The sequence below is a fragment of the Marmota flaviventris genome, chromosome 4, assembly GCF_047511675.1.
Source record: "Marmota flaviventris isolate mMarFla1 chromosome 4, mMarFla1.hap1, whole genome shotgun sequence".
NCBI classification, from domain to species: Eukaryota; Metazoa; Chordata; class Mammalia; order Rodentia; family Sciuridae; genus Marmota; species Marmota flaviventris.
The window spans coordinates 138,574,454-138,590,887 of record NC_092501.1 but is presented as its reverse complement, the minus strand read 5'-3'; the positions used below and the strand labels follow the sequence as shown (position 1 = coordinate 138,590,887).

Below are 16,434 nucleotides of genomic sequence, written 5' to 3'. Positions count from 1 at the left end.
ATCACATTCACTTGCAAAACATTTTATAGGCCTATAAAAATTTCACTAGCTTTCTCTGTTCTTAACAGTGCTACAGCAATGATAAATCAATAGGACATTTATCAGAAGAAAAAGAAAATGAAAATGTATTTGCTGTGGGTTGCAGTTTTCATTTATATTGACTTTCATATTTATTGAATGTTTGATTTCTTTGAGATCTTCCTGGATTGCTTATAGGCCCCACAATCCTGGGTAAGGCCATTTTCATTAATTCAGTTCAACATATTTATGTCTATAGTGTTTATGACATATTAGACACTGTGCCGGGTATCTGGAAAGAGAGAATAGAATTTAAAAAAAAAGAAAAAAGAGAAATAATAGAAGAATTGCCAATAAACTAGATAATAATCCAGTAAGAAAATTATTTTTAAGGACTATATAATGTACTTATGATAAAGCCTCAATGACTAGATTCCATTTGAGGTAGTCTAAGGATGAGGAGGATTTTGGTACATAGGGGGAACTCCATTCCAGAGTGAATGCACATGAGAAAGGAAGAAAGAGTATAGGAGCATGGCTGAGGGAGGAAATGTAGCTTATAAGGATGAGAGCATCTGATAGAGATGACAGACACACAGGCTCACGAGAGTGCCAATTTAAGGGAGTAAAGAACAGTATTTTAAACAACTAACACTGGAAAAACTGGATAGCCACATGTAAAAGAATGAAGTCAGACCTTTTTGTTAGACCACATAGAATAATTAATTCCAAGTGGGTCACAGATCTAAATGTAAATGCTAAAACTACAAGACTTAGAAAAACACCTAGAAGTAAGTCTGCATCACTGTGGATTATGAAGCTTTCTTAAATATAGCAGCAAGTGTAAAAGCAAAAAGAGAAAAATAAAATAAATTGGAATTCATCAAAAATGAAAGAAAATTATAATCCAAAGACATTATCAAAAAGTAAAAAGACAACCCAAAGAATAGGAAAAAAATATTTGTAAATAGTATGCAAAATAGGAAATTATATGCAAGAATATCTAAATAACTGCTATGTCTCAACATTTTGAAAAGATAACCTAATTTTAAAATGTCCTTAAAAAGGTTTTGAACAGATATTTCTTCAAAGAAGATATAAAAGTGGTCATTAGGTACATGAACAAAAAAATGTTTGACATCATTGGCTACTAGAAAATGTAAATTAAAACTATAATGAGGCACTATTTCATATCCACTGAAATTATAATTAAAAAAGATAATAAGTTTTGGTGAGGAGGTGGAAAAGTTGGAACCCATATACATTTCTGGTGGGAATTTGAACTATTGCACTCACTTTGGACAATAGTTTGGCTCGTCCTCAAAAAGTCAAACATAGAATTATTATAGGACGCAGCATGCCAACAATATATGCCCACAAGAAACTTTTAAAAAAATGTTCATGCATAATCATGTAGGCAAATGTTTATAGAGGCACTATTCATAAAAGCAAAAAAGTGAGAATAATCCAAAGATCATAAGCTGAAGAATAGATAATTCAGTGTAGGATGTCCATTGCATGGAATATTAAATGGTGCTGGGAAAATTAGAAATCCACATGTAACAAAATGAAATTAAACCTATATCTCTCATCCTGCATGAAACTAAACTTAAAGTGGATCAAAAACTTAGGCACTAGAACAGAGACACTGAGCCTAATAGAAAATAAGCCCTAAATCTTTACCATGTCAGCCTAATATATGACTTTCTTAACAAGAATCCTAAAGCACAAGTAAAATCAAGAATCAATAAATGGGAAAAATTCAAACTAAAAAGCTTCTTCTTAGCAAAGGAAACAATAACGTGAAGGGATAGCCTACAAAATGGGAGAAAATCTTTACTATCTGCATCTCAGATTGAGCATTAATCTCCAAGATGTATAAATAACTCAAAAAACTTAATACACACACAAAGAGAGAAAAACAAATAACCCAACCAATAAATGGGCTGAGGAACTCAACAGACACTTCATGTAAGAAGAAATACAATCAATCAACAAATATATGAAAAAATGTTCAACATCTCTAGCAATTAGAGGAATGCAAATTAAAGCTACTCTAATATTTCATCTCACTCCAATCAGAATGGCAATTATCAAGAATACAAGCAACACTAACTGCTGGAGAGTATATGGGGAAAAGACTCATACATTGTTGGTGGGACTGCAAATTGATGCAACCAATCTAGAAAGTACTATGGAGATTCCTAGAAAAATTGGAAAGGAACCACCATTTTACCTGGCTATCCCACTCCTAGATTTATATCCAAAGGACTTAAAATCAGCATACTTCATTGATGCAGCCACATGAATATTTATAGCAGCTCAGCTCATAATAGCTAAACTATGGAACCAACTTATGTGGCCTTCAACAGATGAATAGATAAAGAAACTGTGGCTATAGACTGGAATATTACTCAGCTTTAAATAAAAATGGAATTATGGCATTTGACAGTAAATGCATGGAATTGGATAACATCATGCTAAGTGAAATAAGTCAATTCCTCCAAAACAAAGGCTAAATGTTTTCTCTGATAAATAGGTGCTAATTCACAATAACAGAGGGGTGCTAGGGAAGAATAGATTTATTTTGTATTAAGTAGAGGAGAGTGAAGGAGGGGTATGGAGGTAGGAATGGTAGTAGAATGAATCAGACATTATTACCATGTTCATATATGACTACATGACTGGTGTGATTCTACATCATGTACAACCAGAAGAAAAATTATACTCCATTTATGTATGAGAAATTATACTCCATTTATGTATGTGTTAATGTGCATTCTACTGTCATGTATAATTAATTAGAACAAATAAAAAATTATACAAAGAAAAAAATGAATTAAAAAAAGAAGAAATGAAGTACTGTTACTCGTTACAACATGGAAGAACGCTGAAAGCATTATGCTGAGAGGGTAGTCAGTCATAAAGATCATTATAGCCTGATCCCATTTAATTGAAAGGAAAATCCACAGAGACAGAAAGTGTATTAGTGCCCAGGGACTGGGTGGCAAGATACAGGTGTAAATGGGATCAATGAGGAATTTCTTTTTGTAGTGATGAAAATATTCTAATATTTATTATGGTGGTAGTTTTAAAACTTCATGAATATACTAAAAATAATTGAATTGTACATTTTAAGTGAATGAATTGTATGTTATGTGAATTATATCTCAATAAGTCTCTGTTTTTGAAAAAAAAATACCAAAACAGACTCCAGAGCAAGACTTCCCATATTGAAATTCATGTTTTTACTTACAAGTTATGAAGTTCTGGGCTATTAAATCTCTTTGTAGCTAATTTTTTTCATCTATAAATGAATGATTACTTCTAGCTGAGCTCTCAAGGGAAATTTTCACAGAGGTGGAATTTGTTCTGGTCTCAAACACAGTACTTTCCTAGATTGTGAGATGAAGACATTAAAAGGGAAAAGAAATGAACTGATACTTTTAGAACACGCACTGCCTACCAGGGTTTCTGCTAAGCATTTGACATGTGTTTTGCACGTACTACCCACTGTTTCTAATTTTTTGAAAAAAATTGACTCTGAAAATAAAGTAATTTTAAGTGACCAAGTAGGGTTTCAATTGCAAGCCTAGTGTCTGGCCTGAGTAACAACTATGAGGTGAAAAGTGCAGGGCAGGGTGGCCAAAGTGTCTGGATTTCATCCTGTAGGTGCTGGGGAGCTATGAAATTGTTCAACAACATCAACGAAAAGCAGGAGTATTGATGTAAATGTATTTTTACATGTAGAAGTCCAAATTTGTCTTACACCTTATTAGATAGAACAAATGTACCTTTGAGACATCTTTCAGTGTTACTCAAAATAGAGCTGACAAGCTTGCCTTTAGTGAATTTTCCAGCAAAGTGATTTGCTTCCCATTGCAAGATGACTCTAAAAGGTGAATTAAAACTCTATATGTGCCTGAATTTGTTAATTTGAGTTGCTAATTGTTATCAAATGACAGGTTGATTTTCATGTGAATTTTGGCACTAAGAATAGATATTTGAAGGCTTTAAATTTCATTAAAAAATCTCAAAAAATGAACAAAAATTATGGTCTTACTTTATGCAAGAACTCAGTGAAAAAGAACACATCATCTAGTAGTTCTTCCTTTTCTGAGGTTTTACTTTCTGCAGTTTTAGTTACCCACAGTCAATCACAGCCTGAAAATATTAATATTGACATTAATATTTGTCTTGGCTTTTCAAGAGAAAGAGGCCATATTCACATAACTCCTTTCCACATAACATTTGTTAATAGTACATCATTATGATTTTTTATTTCACTATTAGTTATGGTTGCTAATCTCTTACTCTGCCTAATTTATAACTTAAACTTTATCACAGCTATGTATGTATAGGAAAAACACAGTGCATGTAGGGGTCAGAACTATCTGTAGTCTCAGCCATTCACTGAGGGTCTTGGAACCTGTTATGATTTGGATATGAACTATATCTGCAAAGATTAGGTATTTAAGACTTGGTCCCCAAAGAAATAGAGTTCAGAGACCATTGGAAAGTAATTTGATCATGAGGGCTCTAATCTCACCAATGGATTAATCCATTGATGAATTCATAACTTAATGAAGTTATGAATACTATTGCATGGTAACAGAAATTTATGAGATGGAGCCTAATTAAAGAAAGTGGGTCCTTGGGGTCATGTCCTTGGAGACTATATGTCCCCTCCTCTTTATCTTCTTCCTGTCCACCATGAATGGCATCATGGAGTGAACCACACCCTTCTCACCATGATGTTTTGCCTAGAAACGATAGAGTCAAATAATCATGGGCTGAAACTCTGAAAATGTGAGCCAAAGTAAACCGTTCTCCTTTAAGATGATTTTCATAGGTATTTTGTTACAGCAAATGAAACCTATCCCCTGTGGATAAGGGAAGGAATACTGTATATGTAATTATTCAAATGAGATAGTAGATATTCATCACATGTGTTTGATGGTGTCTTCTTTAACAAGTTCTGGAGATATCATGAACCCTTTGCCTCTGTGTCCTACTAGGAGATTCTTTCAAAGCCATCAATAAGAAAGCAATTATATGTCCAGGAATTATCAGAACTGGTCCACCACACAGTAGAAGGAATGGGTAGCAAATGTGTGTCCATCCCCATCCCAGGAGGTATTCCCATCTCAAGGCATGCTTAGTTGCACTGGTGTATGTGTGTGGAAACCATGAATGACCAGGGTGCTCTTCCTTTTTCAGTCAATGGTTCTCTGTGGAGATCCTACATCTCCTAGAATGAGTGCACTTGGGAACAAATGAGTGGGGACATTTTGGTTATTGCAATGATTGGGATCTTTTGCAATCTGTATATGAAAAAAAATGGGAGTTCATAACCCACTTGAATCAAATGTATGAAATATGATATGTCAAGAGCTATGTAATGTTTTGAACAACTAATAATAAAAAAAGAAAGAAATTAGTGGTAGTGGCCAGAAAATATCCTGACTCTCCTGAAATCCATGAGACTGGACTGCACAGTGAAGAACTGCCCTTCATTCTACATGTTTTCCAAATCTCCTATCTCATAAGTTATAAACTGAGCTTCTCCGAGACTAGACTCTAATTCCATTTTCCATACAAACAGAAAGTAGTTTTTACATGGTTTTAATACATACTCAGTTTTTCAGCATGACACTACCCTATAAATTGTGGGAGGACTAAAATTTTGTCTATAACCGTGTGAAGCATTGATCACCATCCCAGAAATAATGTCATACCAGATTCATGGTACTGTGACAGAAAAATTATCCTATAGTAGCAATCTGCATTTGTATTTGTAATTGTTGTTATTGCTGTTCTTATTGTGTGTACACATATTCAAATAAATATATATTTGTATATTCATATTTATAGTTTATTTGTATATTTATATTTATAGCTAGCCATTATTTTAAAATGTTGAACATAATAATGTATGTTTAAACCATTTATTTTGGGGTTATCTAGGTTTTTCAATATTATTCTCGTAGATCAACAATATAATTTCTCTAAAGAGAATACAATATTCTTAATATAAATAGAGTTTTATTTTCTAATACACCCTCAGTTTTTTTGTTGCCCTTGAAAGAAAATGTATTTGTTGCTCATGGAAGGAAAGGATAGCCAATGACTTTAAATAATTTGTAGGATTTCAAGAAAGGAAATATGTTTTGGGTGATACTTTGTTTATACCCTGTCCGATGTTATAATTCAGGAAATTAATTATTATGACACAATACATAAATAAAGCCCAGCTCATATCAAATTTTCTCATTTTATCCATATTGACATTTGAAAATTTGTCTTAGCATCTCACTTCTACTTTAATTATGGTTATTTTTTTCTGCTTTCTGTCACACAGTTATAAATCTGTTTCTTATTACTCATTCCAATGAAAGTTTTATTCTAATTCTATTCTTACCTCTATTCCTTCAATTACATATAACTCTTCAACCTGGCTTCTCATATTCTTACTTATTTTAAATCCAAAACTACTCATGATAAGCATCAGATCACTTTATTAATATCTTCATATAGAAACATTATATATTTAAATAATCATTTAGTTAAAAATTACTCTCTTTTTATTTATTATACTTGAGACATTATATTGTTTTTTGAAACTATGTTTTTGTGATCTATAAATTTTTTCAGAAGAGTAATGTACTCATTTATTATAAAACTCTTTATGAAGTATGTGCTATATTAAAAATCACAGTTCTTCTATTATTGTAACGAAATATTTTTCACATTTTATTAAAGAAACAGAATGTGACTTAACCTAAATTATACATCAAGAATGAGCTTTGAAACTTAACACCAATACAACAAATAACCCAATCAATAAATGGGCTAAGGAACTCAACAGACAATTCACAGAAGAAGAAATACAATCAATCAACAAATACATGAAAAAATGTTCAACATCTCTAGCAATTAGAGGAATGCATATCAAAACTACTCTAAGATTTCATCTCACTCCAGTCAGAATGGCAATTATCAAGAATACTAGCAACTAACTGTTGGAGAGGATGTGGGGGAAAAGGTACACTCATACATGGCTGGTGGGACTGCAAATTGGTGCAACCAATCTGGAAAGTAGTATGGAGATTCCTTAGAAAAACTGGAAAGGAATCACCATTTGACACAGCTATCCCACTCCTAGATTTATACCCAAAGAACTTAAAATATATAATATATTGTATATATAATACTACATAGATGCAGCAACATCAGTTCAATTTAAATAGCTAAACTATGGAACCAACCTAGATGCCCTTCAACAGATGAAGGGACAAAGAAACTGTGGTATAGACACACAATGGAATATTACTCAGCCTTAAAGAATGAAATTATGGCATTTGCCAATAAATGGATAAAGTTGAAGAATATCATGCTAAGTGAAATAAGTCAATCCCCAACCAAAGGCCAAATGTTTTCTCTGATATGCAGATGCTGATCCATAATGGGGGGGGGTAGCGAAAAATGGAGGAACTTTGGGTTGGGCAGAGGGGAGTGAAGGGAGGGGAGGGGGTGTATGGGTGGGAAGGATGGCAGAATAAGATGGATATTACCCAAGTACATGTATAATTGCACAAACAGTGGGACTCTGCATTGCATACAGCCAGAGAAATGAGAAGTTGTGCTCCATTTGTGTACAATGAGTTGAAGTGCATTTGGCTGTCATGTATAACTACATAGAATAAATAATCATTAAAATACAGAATGAGCTTTGATATCTTAAAATTTGGATCCCCTTGGATTCTCCCTGTTCTGTTTATAGACTTATGTGCACCATTAAAAATGCTTTATTATGCATCATTTGGGTCCTCAATAAATAAAAATTGTAGTGGAGATGATTATGAGAACATTTTCTAGAATTAATTATTATTGATAATAATAATGCAAGTAATAGCTCCTACATATAGATCCAGAACAGGGAACACATATTTATGACTTACCATCTATTACCTCATATAATACATGTAATAATTACAAACAGGAAAGTTGTTATCCATATTCATAGATGAAGAAAATGAGGATTAAACAGATTGATGAGTTGCCTTGGATCATAAAGCTAATAAATGACAGAGGCCTAGAACCAAACATAGGCCTCTCTGTTCATATGTTCTGTTTCTGAAAATAACAATGTTCTTCAGTTTTGTATTAACAAAGATAAAACATAAAGTTAATATTTGGGATTGTGGTGAAAATAGGAATGCTTTTAATAAATCTATTAAGGAAATTAATAATCTCTACAAATGTTTTAAATTAAACAGAGTGAAAAGAAAGACACTATAACCCACACTGCTGACATAATGATTTTCATTAACATACTATACTGATATTTGGAATGGATTCATCCAATATTGCCCTTCACAAAAACCATACCAATAGGAACTGCATTGTCCAAATTGGTAGCCCCTAGACTTGTGTGGCTATGCAGCATTAGCAATGTGGCTATGAATTGAGATATGCTATAAATATAAGATACACCCAGAATTTTACTAAAAATATAAGAAATGGATGTGAAATAGCTCAGTAATTTCTATTTTGATTATTTGTTACAACTATATTATAGAGATTTGGCTAAATAAAATGTTACTAAAATCTATTTCACTGATTTCTAATTTTTTAGGTTTATAACAAAAAATTTTTAAATTTTTTTTAGATGTTGATGGACCTTATTTTATTCATTTATTTTATGTGGTGCTGAGAATCGAATCCAGTGCCTCATACATGCTAGGCAAGTGCTCTACTACTGAGCTATACCCTCAATCCCAGTTTCATAGAAAATTTTAAATTACACTTGTAGGTTGCATTATATTTCTATTAGACAATGCCATTGTAAACTACATATATATTTTTCCAATAGCCAATTTTAAATAATTAAAATGTTTTAAACAAAAAAGGCAAAACAACATGTAATATCCAGTGTTACAATGTAGAAAATTTATTTGAGTAAAGCTTTAGTTTTAGATTTTGTCTGCCAATTAATAGATGTATAAAATCTGACTATTTCAAGTCTATTAACCATAATTTCTGTAAAATCAAAATTATAGTTATATTGCTTATCTCACATAGGGTGGTTACAAATATGAAATGAATAATAATTTCATTCAGTGAAAAAAAGTATCAAGAACCTAATCCTTACACAAATGGTATGACTCTACATTGTGTACAGCCAGAGAAATGAAAAATTGTGCTCCATTTGTGTACAATGAATCAAAATGCATCCTGCTGTCATGCATAACTAATTAGAAGAAAAAGGAGAAGGAGGAGGAGGAGGAGGAGGAGGAGGAGGAGGAGGAGGAGGAGGAGGAGAAGGAGGAGAAGGAGGAGGAGGAGGAGCTAAACTGTGGCAAGTACTAGGGATATAAAGGACCTCAGACCTGGTTGCTGACCTCAACGAGGTTACAGTAGACATTGTTGAGTAGATATTGATAGATATTATAGGACCAACGACAAAGACTATACTACAAAATGTCATGTAACTTGTTAACTCTGCTTAAGGATTAAGGAAAGTTCCACAGAGGCTTTTTCCTCTGATATGGCCTCTCAATTGTGTGCAAAAGACTTTGCCAGGTAGAGAAGTCAGGGGACACCTTGTCTTCACATCTCTGGTATAAAAGTGCAAGGTATATGGAAGGAACAACAGGGGGATTGAGGTCATGGCAAATAAAGGAGGAGAGGCAGTGGCTTGTTTCCAGTATTGGGAGATTTGGGTTGAAAGCTTCTTAAGCTGAGGGAGAGAAGAGAAGCAAGGAACCACAGTTACTTTCTAGATTTTGCTGATGGTGCCCATCCATATTCTAATATAATTGTGGAATCTTTCTTCCTTTCTTAGAGAAAAATGTTGAGAAGACATAAATATAAGTTAGCAAGGCTTAATTAAATAGCATCCAATGATTAATTTCTTGAAAAACTATGTGGGGCAAATATTCTTTCTTCTTCTTTTTGCCTAATACATGCTCAGGTCTGATCAATGCCTTATAAAAGGACCCACATTTTCAATAGGATAATTGCAGGGCTGCTTAAGAAAAGGCATAGTTTCACAAATAAACCTGAGTCTGTAAGAAATCATTTATATCTACCAGTATTTCCAAAGACCTAACTCATTATTACAGACAAATTTATATCAAAGTTACTTATCTGTAGAAATTCTCAGTCAATATGTAGGTGATTTAACATTTTCTATGGGGTTATGTTTATGTTAAAATCAGAATGAATGTAATGGAGTATGAGTGATACTTTCAAGGTTATACCTTTGAGTACAACATATGTACAAAAGGCATTTTTGAAAGCAAACATTTTATGACTTCCTTTTAACTTTGATATTTTCTTTAATGCACTTTTTTTCAGAGATTCTGTTTCAAAAATGATAAAAAATAAACAGTAATCTCAGATTTATTTACAAGCTGAATATATTATAGAATCTAAAAAATGAAATAATGCTTTATTCTCAACATTTAATTTATATTATTTAATAAGTCAACATGTCAAAAATAGAGACCACATATTCTAGACATCAGAAGAGATAAACTCATGTTCCAATTGAATAGAACTTTTATTTCCTTTTTAAATCAGAAAACAAATAAGAAGTAAGGCTGAAAAGATATTTTCCTAGTAATGTATACTATTTGCAATATATGACTCTGAACAACAGAGCAAATTGCTTCTCCAATGTTTCTAACTGAAGAAATTTTTGGTTGTATTAAAGGAAGATTTTTTTAAGATGATAATATCCTTTCCTTGTTGCAACAGATTACCTACAAAGCATTGTAATTGCCTTTTGCTTTCTGGTCAAGAACTCATATTTTCTTTTATTTTTAAATTTATTTTAATTAGGTATTATGACAGCAAAATGCATTTTGATTCATTGTACACAATTGCAGCACAACTTTTCATTTCTCTGGCTGTACTCAATGTAGTGTCACACCCTGTGTGCAGTCTTACATGTATCTAGGGTAATGATGTCCATCTCATTCCACCATCTTTCCTCCCCTCCTTCCCTCCTCTTTGCCTAATCAAAGTTCCTCCATTTCCCCCATGCCTCCCTGCTCCCTGTTTTGGACCAGCATCCACTTATCAGAAAGAATATTCAGCCTTTGTTTTTTTTAGCATTGGCTTACTTCACTTAGCATGATATTCTCCACTCCATCCATTTATTGGCAAATGCCATAATTTCATTCTTCTTTAAGGCTGAGTAATATTCCACTGTGTATATATACCACAGTTTCTTTATCCATTCATCTATTGAAGGGCATCTAGGTTGCTTCCACAATTTAGTTATTGTGAATCGAGCTGCTATGAACATTGATGTGGCTGCATTACTATAGTATGCTCATTTTAGGACCTCTGGGTATAGACCAAGGATTGGGTCAAATGGTGGTTCCCTTCCAAATTTTCCAGATTGGTTGCACCAATTTGCAGTCCGCCCCACAATGTATGAGTGTATCTTTTTCCCCACATCCTTGCCAACATTTATTGTTGTCTGTATTCTTGATAACTGCCATTCTGACTGGAGTGAGATGAAATCTTACAGTAATTTTGATTTGCATTTCTCTAATTACTAGATATGTTGAACATTTTTTCATATTTTTGTTGATCAAATGTATATCTTCTTCTGAGAAGTGTCTGTTCAGCTCTTTAGCCCATTTATTGATGGGGTTGTTTGGTGTTTTTTGTGTTAAGTTTTTTGAGTTATTTATAAAATACTGGAGATTAGTGCTCTATCTGATGTGTGTGTGGCAAAAATTTGCTCCCAAAATGTAGGCTCTCTCTTCACCTCATTGTTTCTTTTGCTGAGAAGCAGCTTTTTAGTTTGAGATCATCCCATTTATTAATTCTTGATTTTATTTCTTGGTGCTTTAGGAATCTTGTTAAGGAAGTTGGAGCCTAAACCAACATGATGAAGATTTGGGCCTACTTTTTCCTCTGTTAGGTGCAGACAGACCCATGCCAGAGCTCAGGTCCCGACCCAAGATCTCATATTTTCAAGTCTCTCACCTTCTGGAAGAACTGGACTCACTTCCCAGAAGACCACAAAAGGGAGAAATCAGGCAAAGATTGGTTTGTATTTAAAGTTTATTCTGGTCTAGCTTGCTTCAAAGACCCTGTGGAAACAATAAGATCAAACCTCTTGGAATACTTTAGTTTTGGTCTCCAGAAGTCATTTTCTTATTAACAATTCTATTTAGAAGGGACATGTAAGTAAGGGGTAATTAATCCTCATTACAAAAACAATGTGCCCTTGAGTTTAGGGATCCTTCCTGTGTTCCTATCATGTTCACACTCGGAATATCAGAAATAGAATGGAAAATATCTGTGTTTGATCCCTAAATGTGTTCAATTTCCTTATTCTCATTTTGCATTAACTATGAGCCTTGTGAGGGAAGACATTCTCTTTTTTCTTGTTTGCATTCCTCATAATGAACTAAAGTGGACTCATACTTAATAAATGTATGAATTTCTAAAGCACACTAGTAGAAGTTTGTGAATAAGCAGTACAACTAATAACCTGCCCCACCCAAACATATTCCCTGAGGTATATTTGTTTAGAGAAAAGTAGGTGATCTTAGAAATCAAATAGAACCAGACTCAAATTTCAACTCAGACACTTACAGAGCAAGCAAGTGTCTTGATTTGATTTCTTGACCCCTTAACACTTAATGTTTCTATCTATGTAGTGAATACAGTACTTCCTACATTATAGGGTTGTTCTGAGGATTGCATGAATAAATACATATAAAGAGGATATAATAATATTTCTGTGGTACATAACAAGCACTAATAAATATTGATCTTCTATATGAATTAATCTTCTTCAAACTGGGGTATTTGTCAATGTGCCAAGAGGGTTACAAAGTCAGGGCATAAATACTATGAACTTCTTCTTGCATATTTTTTTCTGGGTGGATAAAATAATTATACAAATATAAAACAATTATTTCAGGCTTCATTTAATCAACAATTTTTTGAGTATCTGATGAGTAGTAGCAGTCTGCTGGGTGCAAGTGATAAAACAGTAAATGAGACATGGACCTGCTACTATAGTGGAAAGGAAAGAAGAGAAGGGAGGGAAGGAGGAAGAAAAGAAAGAAAGGTAGGAAATAAATGGAGAGAGAGAAAATATATAATTGTGAATTTTGACAGTTGCTTTGAAGAAAACAGGGAATTTGCAATGATAGAATTCAGTTGGTTCAATATACTTCTTCAGCAAAAGTGAACAGCAAAGACTTTTCAATGTGGACAGCAATTTGGTTTCATGAAATAGAGGCAACCATGCTGAGAGTTAGGGAAGGGCATTGGAGGTGGAAGGAACAGCATGCAAAAGTTATCTGAAATTTTAAGGTAAAGCATAAATTTCATATTTGCTGATTGGGCAACTCTTGACTCCCTTGCTTCTCAAGACTCTTCCAAAGACATTTGGGACACGTTGCTTAGGAGAAGACCATGAATTTCAGCTTTGAGGGGTGGGAATGAAAATGTTTGCCTTTTCCTTGTCTGTATTTAAGTTGGCAGTTTACAAGGGTTATAACTAAGTACTCAGAAAACGAGTGCTCAGGGAATGAACTGGTACAATTCAAATATGGAGGGGAAGATTGTATTCTAACTAGATTTATAAAGTGGTTAAGCTTTATGTGGTACTTGCATTTCAAGATGGAGATGCACACCACTTAAAATAAAACTAAGGTTTCTCTTGGCATGGCTTGATGCTTTCCTTTTGCCTAATGTGAGTATATTGCCACAGAACGGTACTTATGTCTCTTTCTATAGCCAAAGGAAATCATAACTTAAAAATCTTACTAAATTACTATAAATTTCACTAAGTAGTCATAAATTTACTGAAAAGCTCTGGTTTCACTAAAGAAATCTTGAGAGAGATTTTAAGTTAGGTAAATTTCTTGAAAGAGGGATAATTTTCTTATATATCTTTGTATTACTAATGCCCTGCATAGTGTCAAAGACATGGTAGATGTTTAATAATGGGTTAAATAGAAGTTATAATTTCAGACTGGAATGGATAAAGGGTAGGGAGTATCTCTTGGGCTTAGGCTTTGACACTATAATTAAACTCCAGTGAAATTTTTAAAAAAGGTACACTCAATAGTACATGTTTTTGTTCATAATAATTTGAACATTCCTTTATACTTTTTATCTAATGAAGGCCACAGCATGATAGACATTAAATGAGATAACTCGCTCCTCTGTTGCTATAGTAGATTTTTTTTTTATCACTAGGCTAGGATCTTTTAGTCTCAGTGGACAGTTTCAATTGTTTAGAAATGAGTACAATTTAATGGTGTCCTCTCTTAATTTATTAGTGAGAGTAATAAATGACTGGCCTTTTGGCTGCTTTATTAACTATGTTTTAATTCTTGAAATCTCTCTTGCATTGGGTTCCACATTCACCCCTAATCAGTGAGACCAAAGGAAAGCATGGGTTAGAAAGTTTTAAAATACAAGAAAGCATCATCAGGAATTGCCTGGTAACGTTAAATAGTGGGCTTGGCTCATAGTCATATCCTTTTCCTATGTCATGGTCCACCTTGCATTTGAATATATAAGTGGCCCCTTTGGTTTGACAATCATATTACATATCTAGCAAAACAAACTGAGAGAAGATTTTGGACACTCCCACCAGCAAGCAATGAAGAGGAGCCAAATTAGAAATGAAGAGAACTGACTTCACATTTTAGAAGCACCATCAACAATTAAAATGATTAATCATTTAATTTGAAAGATGAGTTTTTTTAAAAAAGAGGGCAACTGTAATTGAAAAATCCAAGTGAAGGACTTTTTATATTTGAAAATTTGAATCAGGCTTCCAAAATTCTCCTATGATTTATATGTACAGAAAAATTGCTCTCAGACATCCTTCACGAATATTTCCTACTCCCAGAGCACTTTTCATAAATATTTATATGAAAATTGATTTGACTCTTTTCTAGTTTTTGCTGGCTTGCCTGCCCACACTATATTTTTTTCTTGCAAAATGAAAGACTAAATGGCAGAAATGACAGTGTAGTTAAGCAGCTAAGAAACCACCAAGCATGCTACCCAAATACTCACAGATAAGCTCCACATTCCCCCAGTCCAGAACTATTACATCATGTCCAAGCATCCATGGCTGAACTTCTTCATGGAGATTTGTTAGCAATGTATTTATCATTTCAGAACAGAAGCGAACTGCACTTGTTTACCAATTTCTCAACAATAGATTTTATTGGACCAAAACTATTCTTCAGATATAAGCTGGACATGTTTATGATATGAAGACAATAGATCTCTTTCACTCCAATTGTCAAATCTCCAGAAGAAACATTTTATTTGTCTAAGGGTTTCACAGGCTTCTCACTTGTGAAAAGTCCTAATTAGGTCATTTCTGGAGTGAAGCACATTCTCTGCTGAGGCAAATGTATCATCAACTCCTTGGATTCAGGTTGGAATCTCAATAAGAGACATGAGGCACAAAGGGTTCTACTTGGTATAATTTACTATTTGGACACATTTGTACAATTTTAAGAGGGCTTTGCTTATTTCCCTTTTAGATGTCAGGTGGTTGAAAGTTAAATATAGTTAAAGTTCCAAGCATAAATGTAGACATAGATAAAAGTGTGCATGTTTGATGCTACAAGCATTTCATAGAACAGGAGGAACAAATTCTGATAGATAATTTTAGTGAGACGGCTGCTAGGCTCAGCATACTCCCTGAAAACACTTCATCACTTCATAACAACGTTCCATCTAGTCACTATAGCCCATGGTCTACTGAAAAGTTCTTCTTGCAAATCTTTCCAGGAGGAGCTGGAAGAATAGCAGTCCCCCTTATTCAGGGGTGACATGTTCCAAGAACCACAGTGGGTGCTTGAAACTGTGGGTAGCGCCAAATCCTACATATACTATGCCTTTTTCCTTTACATACATGAACATGATAAAGCTTAACTTATCATTTAGACACAGTGAGAGATTGGCAGTAAGTACTAATAGAACTATTAATGCATTATACTACAAGAAAATTTCTAGTATCATTATTCTTGTGCTTTGGGGCCATTATTAAGCAAAATACAGGTTACTTGAACATGATCACTGTGATATCACAACAATCAATCTGCTGACAAGCTAGTAAGTGAGTAGTAGGAGGGTAGCACAGATAGTGTGGATGGAGAAGAAAGGGAAAAATCCACACTTGAGCAGGATGTAGTGGGAAATACAGATTTCATCATACTACTCAGAACTGCATATGATTTAAAATTTATGGAATTTTTTTTTTCTGGAATTTTCCATTTAATGTTTTCAGACCAAGGCTGACCTCAGGTAACTATAACTCTAGACTCCAAAACCATAGATAAGTAATTATTATATATCCCAGAGATCCAGTGGTAATCTTAATAGGCACTAAAGCTAAGATCT

General features: G+C 33.7%; 1 protein-coding gene across 3 annotated transcripts in view; it reads right to left on the bottom strand.

Moving 5' to 3' along the window:
- Stard13 (StAR related lipid transfer domain containing 13) overlaps positions 1-16,434 on the bottom strand; it is a 483,007-nt gene that overhangs the window by 261,701 nt on the left and 204,872 nt on the right. The gene's annotated exons all lie outside the window — the stretch shown is intronic.